The sequence below is a fragment of the Mirounga leonina genome, unplaced genomic scaffold, assembly GCF_011800145.1.
Source record: "Mirounga leonina isolate KUSES-001 unplaced genomic scaffold, KU_Mleo_1.0 Mir_174, whole genome shotgun sequence".
Lineage (NCBI taxonomy): Eukaryota > Metazoa > Chordata > Mammalia > Carnivora > Phocidae > Mirounga > Mirounga leonina.
Window position 1 is genome coordinate 29,193,889 of NW_023270451.1, and position 7,880 is coordinate 29,201,768.

The 7,880-nt window shown below is 34.9% G+C and overlaps 1 pseudogene; it reads left to right on the top strand.

Annotated features, from left to right (window-relative positions):
* Window positions 1-4,936: 4,936 nt before the first annotated feature.
* LOC118021285 lies at window positions 4,937-5,870 on the top strand (annotated as a pseudogene).
* The last annotated feature ends 2,010 nt before the right edge of the window (window positions 5,871-7,880 follow it).

Here is a 7,880-nt window from a genome sequence, read left to right on the forward strand (position 1 = left end):
TTTTACACCTTAAAGAACTAGAGAAAAAGCAACAAACGATGCCTAAGCCACACATTAGAAGAGAAATAATTAAGATTAGAGCAGAGATCAATGAGTTAGAAACCAGAAACACAGTAGATCAGATCAACGAAACTAGAAGCTGGTTCTCTGAAAGAATTAAGATAGAGAAACCACTGGCCAGACTTATCTAAAAGAAAAAAGACCCAAATTAATAAAATTATGAATGAAAGGGGAGAGATCACTACTAACACTAAGGAAATAGAAAGAATTATTAGAAATTATTATCAACAACTATATGCCAATAAACTGAGCAACCTGGAAGAAATGGATGCCTTCCTGGAAACCTAAAAACTGCCAAGACTGAAACAGGAAGAAATTGACAACCTGACTAGGCCAATAACCAGTAACAAGATTAAAGCAGTGATCAAAAACCTCCCAAAAATAAGAGTCCAGGGCCTGATGGATTCCCTGGGGAATTCTACCAAACATTCAAAAAAGAAATAATATCTATTCTCCTGAAGCTGTTTCAAAAAATAGAAACAGAAGGAAAGCTTCCAGACTTATTCTAAGAGGCCAGCATTACCTTAATCCCCAAACCAGGCAAAGACCCCATCAAAAAGGAGAATTTCAGACTGATCTCCCTGATGAATATGGATTCCAAAATCCTCAACAAAATCCTAGCTAATAGAATCCAACAATACATTAAAAGGATCATCCACCACGACCAAGTGGGATTTATTCCCGGGATGCAAGGGTAGGTCACCATTCGCAAATCAATCAATGTGATAAGAGGAGGGAGACACATTAATAAGAGGGAGAAGAACCATATGGTCCTCTCAATTGATCCAGAAAAAGCATTTGACAAAATACAACATCCTTTTCTAATTAAAACTCTTCAGAGTATAGGGATAGAGGGAACATTCCTCAAGCTCATAAAATCCATCTATGAAAAACCCACAGTGAATATCATCCTAAATGGAGAAAAGCTGAGAGCCTTTCCCTTAAGATCAGGAACACGTCAAGGATGCCCACTCTCGCCACTATTGTTCAACATAGTACAAGTCCTGGCAACAGCAATCAGACAACAAAAAGATATAAGTATTCAAATTGCAAAGAAGTCAAACTCTCTCTCTTCACAGATGATATGATACGTTATGTGGAAAATCCAAAAGACTCCACCCCCAAATTACTAGAACTCATACATCAATTCAGTAATGTGGCAGGATACAAAATCAATGCACAGAAATCAGTTGCTTTCTTATACACTAACAATGCAACTGTAGAAAGAGAAAGTAGAGAAACAAATCCATTTACAATAGCACTTTTTTTAAAAACCATAAGATAGGGCGCCTGGGTGGCTCAGTTGGTTAAGCGACTGCCTTCGGCTCAAGTCATGATCCCGGAGTCCCGGGATCGAGTCCCACGTCAGGCTCCCTGCTCAGCAGGGAGTCTGCTTCTCTCTCTGACCCTCCCCCCTCTCATGCTCTATCTCATTCTCTCTCTCAAATAAATAAATAAAATCTTTAAAAAAAAAATAATAAGATACCTCGGAATAAACCTAACCAAAGAGGTAAAGGATCCATACTCTAGGAAATACAGAACACTCATGAAAGAAATCGAAGAAGACACAAAAAGATGGAAAAACATTCCATATTCATGGATTGGAAGAATAAACATTGTTAAAATGTCTATGCTACCCAGAGCAATCTATACCTTCAATGCCATCACAACCGAAATTCCAATGACCTTTTTCAAAGTGCTGGAACAAACAATCCTAAAATTTGTATGGAATCAGAAAAGACCCCGAATCGCCAAGGAAATGTTGAAAAAGAAAAACAAAGCTGGGGCATCACGTTGCTTGATTTCAAGCTATATTACAAAGCTCTGATCATCAAGACAGCATGGTACTGGCACAAAAACAGACATATAGACCAATGGAACAGAATAGAGAGCCCAGATATGGACCCTCAACTCTGTGGTCAAATAATCTTTGACAAAGCAAGCAAAAATATGCAATGGAAAAAAGACAGTCTCTTCAATAAATGGTGCTGGGAAAATTGGACAGCCACATGCAGAAGAATGAGATTCGACCATTCTCTAACACCATACACAAAGATAGACTCAAAATGGTTGAAAGACCTCAATGTGAGACAGGAATCCATCAAAATCCTAGAGGAGAACACAGGCAGTAACCTCTTTGACATCACCCACAGCAACTTCTTTCAAGACACATCTCAAAGGCTAGTGAAACAAAAGCAAAAATGAATTTTTGGGACTTTATCAAGATAAAAAACTTCTGCACAGCAAAACAAAGAGGCAACCCACAGAATGGGAGAAGATATTTGCGAATGACACCACAGACAAAGCACTGATTTCTAAGATCTGTAAAGAACTTCTCAAACTCAACACCCCAAAAACAAATAATCAAGTCAAAAAATGGGCAGAAGACATGAACAGACACTTCTCCAAAGAAGACATACAAACGGCTGACACACGAAAAAATGTTCTTCATCATTAGCCATCAGGGAAATTCAAGTCAAAACCACATTGAGATACCACCTTACACCAGTTAGAATGGCAAAAATTGACAAGGCAAGAAACAACAAATGTTGGAGAGGTTGTGGAGAAAGGGGAACCTTCTTACACTGTTGGTGGGAATGCAAGTTAGTACAGCCACTTTGGAAAACAGTGTGGAGGTTCCTCAAAAAATTAAAAATAGAGCTATCCTATAACCCAGCAATTGCACTGCTGGGTATTTACCACAAAGATACAGATGTAGTGAAAGGAAGGGCCATATGCACCCCAATGTTCATAGCAGCAATGTCTGCAATAGCCGAACTGTGGAAAGAGCCGAGATGCCCTTCAACAGATGAATGGAGAAAGAAGATGTGGTCCATATATACAATGGAATATTACTCAGCCATCAGAAAGGATGAATACCCAACTTTTACATCAACATGGATGGGACTGGAGGAGATTATGCTAAGTGAAATAAGTCAAGCAGAGAAAGTCAATTATCATATGGTTTCACTTATTTGTGGAACATAAGGAATAGCATGGAGGACATTAGGAGAAGGAAGGGAAAAACGAAGGGGGGGAAATCAGAGGGGAAGACGAACCATGAGAGACTATGGACTCCAAGAAACAAACTGAGGGTTTTAGAGGGAAGAGGGGTGGGGGAATGGGTTAGCCCAGTGATGGGTATTAAGGAGGGCATGTACTGCATGGAGCACTGGGTGTTATATGAAAACAACGAATCGTGGATCGCTACCTCAAAAACTAACGATGTATTATATGGTGACTAACATAATAAAATTAGATTTAAAAAAATAGCCAAAAGAAACTTAATGTAGCCATATTAATTTCCAAACAAGCAGACTTTAAGAATCATTATTGGAGATATAGAATAATAATTCATAATGATAAAGGAAGCTACCAAAATTTTAAATTTGTTTGAATATGTTAACATGATCTCAAAATATATAAAGTAAAAATAGAACTGAAAGAAGAAACAAACTTATAATCACTATGGAAGACTTAAACATAGTACTAGCAGTTCATGATAATCAGAAGCTGAAAGGATATGGAAAATCATTAAAGATATTCATTACATAAACAGTAGAATGAACATATTTCACATATTTAGAATACCACATCCAGCAATGAAGATTCACATTTAAGTGGTAATTAAATATTACTAACACTGGCAATGTCATAATGCAGGCATCAATAAACTTCAAAGGATTTAAATTATTCAGAGTATGTTTACTAACCACAGTGAAAGTTAGGAATTAATTAAAACAGAAAAAGAGAACATGCACATACATGTTGTGCACATATATCAGGAAATTCCTGATTTCCTGGAAATAAAATATTTCTCTACAAGATGCAAGAAATAGAAAAATGGAAACATTATAAAATTCTTTGAACTCAAAACATTTCAAAATTTGTGAGAAAAAATATGAGATATGGATAAAGCAGCTTTAGAGAGAGAGTGGTAGCTTTATTTTATTTTTGAGACTTGAGCAATAATTTGTTGTGCTGTTCTGCAATACTTTAATTTGCTTTTAGCAAATTATTCTTTAAACAATTTATTTAAACTAAATGTAAAATAAAATAAACAGTTCATCCATTTCTTCTACCCCAGAACCCCTGCCTCTGTTCTGGCACCCACTAATCTGTTCTACCTATGAGCCTTTTTTTTTTTTTTTAAGATTACATTAAGAGGCATCATACAGTATCTGTCTTTCTCTGATTTACTTCATTTAGCCTAATGCCCCTGAAGTTCATCCATGTTGACTCACCAAGAAAATAAGAGAGGATTCAGTAAATAAAAAGAGAAATGAAAGAGATTTATACCCCATACTACAGAAATACTAAGGACCTTGAGACTACTACAAACAATTCTAAGCCAAAAAATTAGACAACCTAGAAAAAAATGGATAAATCCCTAGAGACATACAGCCTACCAAGACTGAATCATGGTGAAACAGAAAATTTGAACAGACTCATTACTAGTAAGGAGATTGAATCAGTAATCAAAAACCTCCCAATAATTTAAAGTCCAGGACCAGAAGGTTATCACTGGTAAATTCTACCAAACATTGAAAGAATACATACCAGCCCTTCTCAAACTCTTCCAAAAACAGAGAATAGGGGGGAACTCATCCAAATTCATTTTATGAGGCCTGCATTAACCTGACACCAACATCAGAGAAGAACACTAGATGAAGTGAAAATTACAGGCCATATTCCTTATAAACATAGACGCAAAAATCCTCAACAAAATATGAGCAAACTGAATTTAACATTTTATTAAAAAGATCATGTACCCTGGTCAGGTAAAATTTATTGCAGGGATGCAAGGATGATTTACCATTTGCAAATCAGTTATTGTGATACACTGCATTAACAAAATGAGGGATAAAAACTATATATGATCATCTCTATTTTTTTTTTTCTGGCTGTGCCAGAAACCCTTAAGAAAAAACAAAAGAATTTTGCAGAGTTGAAGATCAAGCGTCTGAGAAAGCAATTTGCCCAAAAGGTGCCTTTTTAAAAGGCAGGGAGGAAGCTTATCTATGAAAAAAGCTAAGCATTACCACAAGAAATATAGGCAGATATACAGAACTGAGATTCGAATGGTGAGGATGGCAAGATTCTATGTACTTGGGGAACACAAATCGGCACTGGTCATCAGGATCAGAGCTATCAATGGTGTGAGCCCAAAGGTACAAAAGGTGTTGTAGCTTCTTTGCCTTCACCAGATCTGCAGGGGCACATTTGTTAAGTTCAACAAGGCTTCAGTTGACATGCTAAGGATTGTGGAACCATATATATTGAATGGGGGGACCCAAGCCTGAAGTTGGTAAATGAACTGATTTACAAGTGTAGTTATGGCTAAATCAGTAAGAAGCACATTGCCTGACAGATAACACATTGATTGCTCAATCTCTTAGTAAATATGGCAGCATCTGCAGGGAGGAGGATCTGATTCATGAGATCTCTTGACATGAAAACATTTCAAAGATGCAAACAACTTCTGATGGCCCTTCAAGTTATCTTCTCCAAGACAGGGAATGAAGAAGACAACCTCCCATTTTGTAGAAGGTAGAGGTGCTAGCAACAGAGAAGATCAGATCAATAGGCTTATTAGCAGGATGAACTAAGGTATCTACCATGATTCTTTTTGTAATTTGGTCAGTTAATAAATGACTACTTTCAGATTGAAAAAAAAAATTGATATGACCATCTTAATAAAAAAAGAATTTGACAAAATTCAATATCCATTTATGATAAAAATCCTTAGCCAAATGGGTACAGAGAGAACCTATATCAACATAATAAAGGCCATATATGACAGATCCACAGCTGACATCATACTCAGCAGTGAAAAGCTGGGACAGTTCTTCCTCTAAGATCATGAATACATGTATAACTTTAAATGTGAGTACTAGAAAATAGGAAGCATGAAGATAAATTATGTATGCTTTTCCTTCAAGAAGGTGGAAAGAGGAAAGTAATTCAAATCTAAAAATATAAAAGGGAAGAAATAATAAAAAGAATAAGTCAATAAAATATAATGCAAACATTCAAAAGAAGCAAACTTTAAACTTCTGAAGACATGAATAAAATTGATTAGTCCCTAGCAAGATAGAGTAAGGAAAAAATTAGAATAAAACAAACAACAAAATCAGGGACAACAAATGGTAATACAGTAGCATTTACACTGTTCCTAGCTGCATCAAAAAAGATCATAAGAGATTATGAACAACTTTTTAGTAATAAATTAGGTTATTTGAATGAACTGCAAAAATTCCTCAAAATAAAACTATAGGAAGAGAAGAACACATAGAAAACCTGAATTACTTGGTACCAAGTAAAGAAATTAAACCTGCTATTGAAAACATTCTCACAAAAGTGACCCTAAGTCTAGATGTCTTCATCAGTGAATTCTTTGAAATATTAAAGATATAGATAATACTAATGTTACACAACACTCCTTCTGATAATAGAAAGAGAACATACCCTAATATACTTTAATAAGCCAGAAGAAACTTGCTACCAAAACATGATAAAGACATTATAAGAAAAGCAAAGTACTAAGGAATCTTTCTCAAGAATATAGACAAAAATCCCAAATAAATTATAAGCAAGTCAAATTCAGTGATAATGAAAAAGAAAAATAAATGGTACACCATGACCAAAAGGGACTTATTCCATGAATTAAAACCTGGTTTAATAATCAAATCACTATGAAAGTTCATATCAATGGAAAAATAAGGAAAAACAAGTATTTTCATAGACACAGTAAAACAATTTCATAAGAGTCACCACCCATTTATGATTTTTAAAAAATCTTCTTGCCAAACTAGAAATAGAAGGGAATTTACTTTACCTTATAAAGAATATCACCAAATTCTAACATGAGTGGCAAAGCAAAAAAAATTGAGGCACAAGAGATTATGTACTGTATGATTCCATTTACATAAATATAAAAACAGGTTAAAATGTGGTTTGAAGTCAAGAGATTGATTACACTTCCAAGATGAGGACTTCTGACTTGTTGATAATGTTAAGTTTATTGGGTGGATGGTGTTCTGCTTGCAACAAAAGTTAAGATATATGTTTCTGATATTCACTTTACTGTATGCATATTATACCTCAATAATCAGGAGATAGGAATGAGACAATGATGTTCATCATCATCACTTATCTTCAATATTTACTGGAAACCCCAGCCAATGTAATAAGGCAAGAAGAAAAAATAGCATTAAGGATTGGAAAATAATAAAACTATTATTAGTAGTGACATAATTGTACACTTAGAATACATAAAATAATGTTTAGAAAAAATTTAGAACTACTAATCAAATTAAGAAACTTGACTAGATACAAGACCAATGTACTAAATTGTATTGCTCATAGCAGCAATAGAAATTAAAAATGAAATAATCTACAGCAGCATTGGAAGTCAAATATTTAGAAGTAAATCTAACAAAGGCTGTGTGAAAATGACACTAAAAATTAAATTGCATCATTGAGGAATATTAAAGAAGAGCTAAATAAATGGAGGGATATATTATGTATTTGGTTATATGACTCAGTAATGTTTGGATACAATTCTTTCGAAATTTATCTATAGATTTAATGAAACCCTGACTCTATATTGATTTCCAATGATCCTTATCTCTTGATATTAATACCCCTTTGTAATGGCCTCCCACATAATACCAAGGTTGGTCTGTGTGACCAACAGAATGCTATAGAAATGATAGCATATCACTTCAGAAACTAGTTTATCAAAGATTCCACAGCTTCCATCTTGGTCACTTTCTCTCACCATTACTCTCTCTTGGATCACTTGCTCTGAGGAAAGC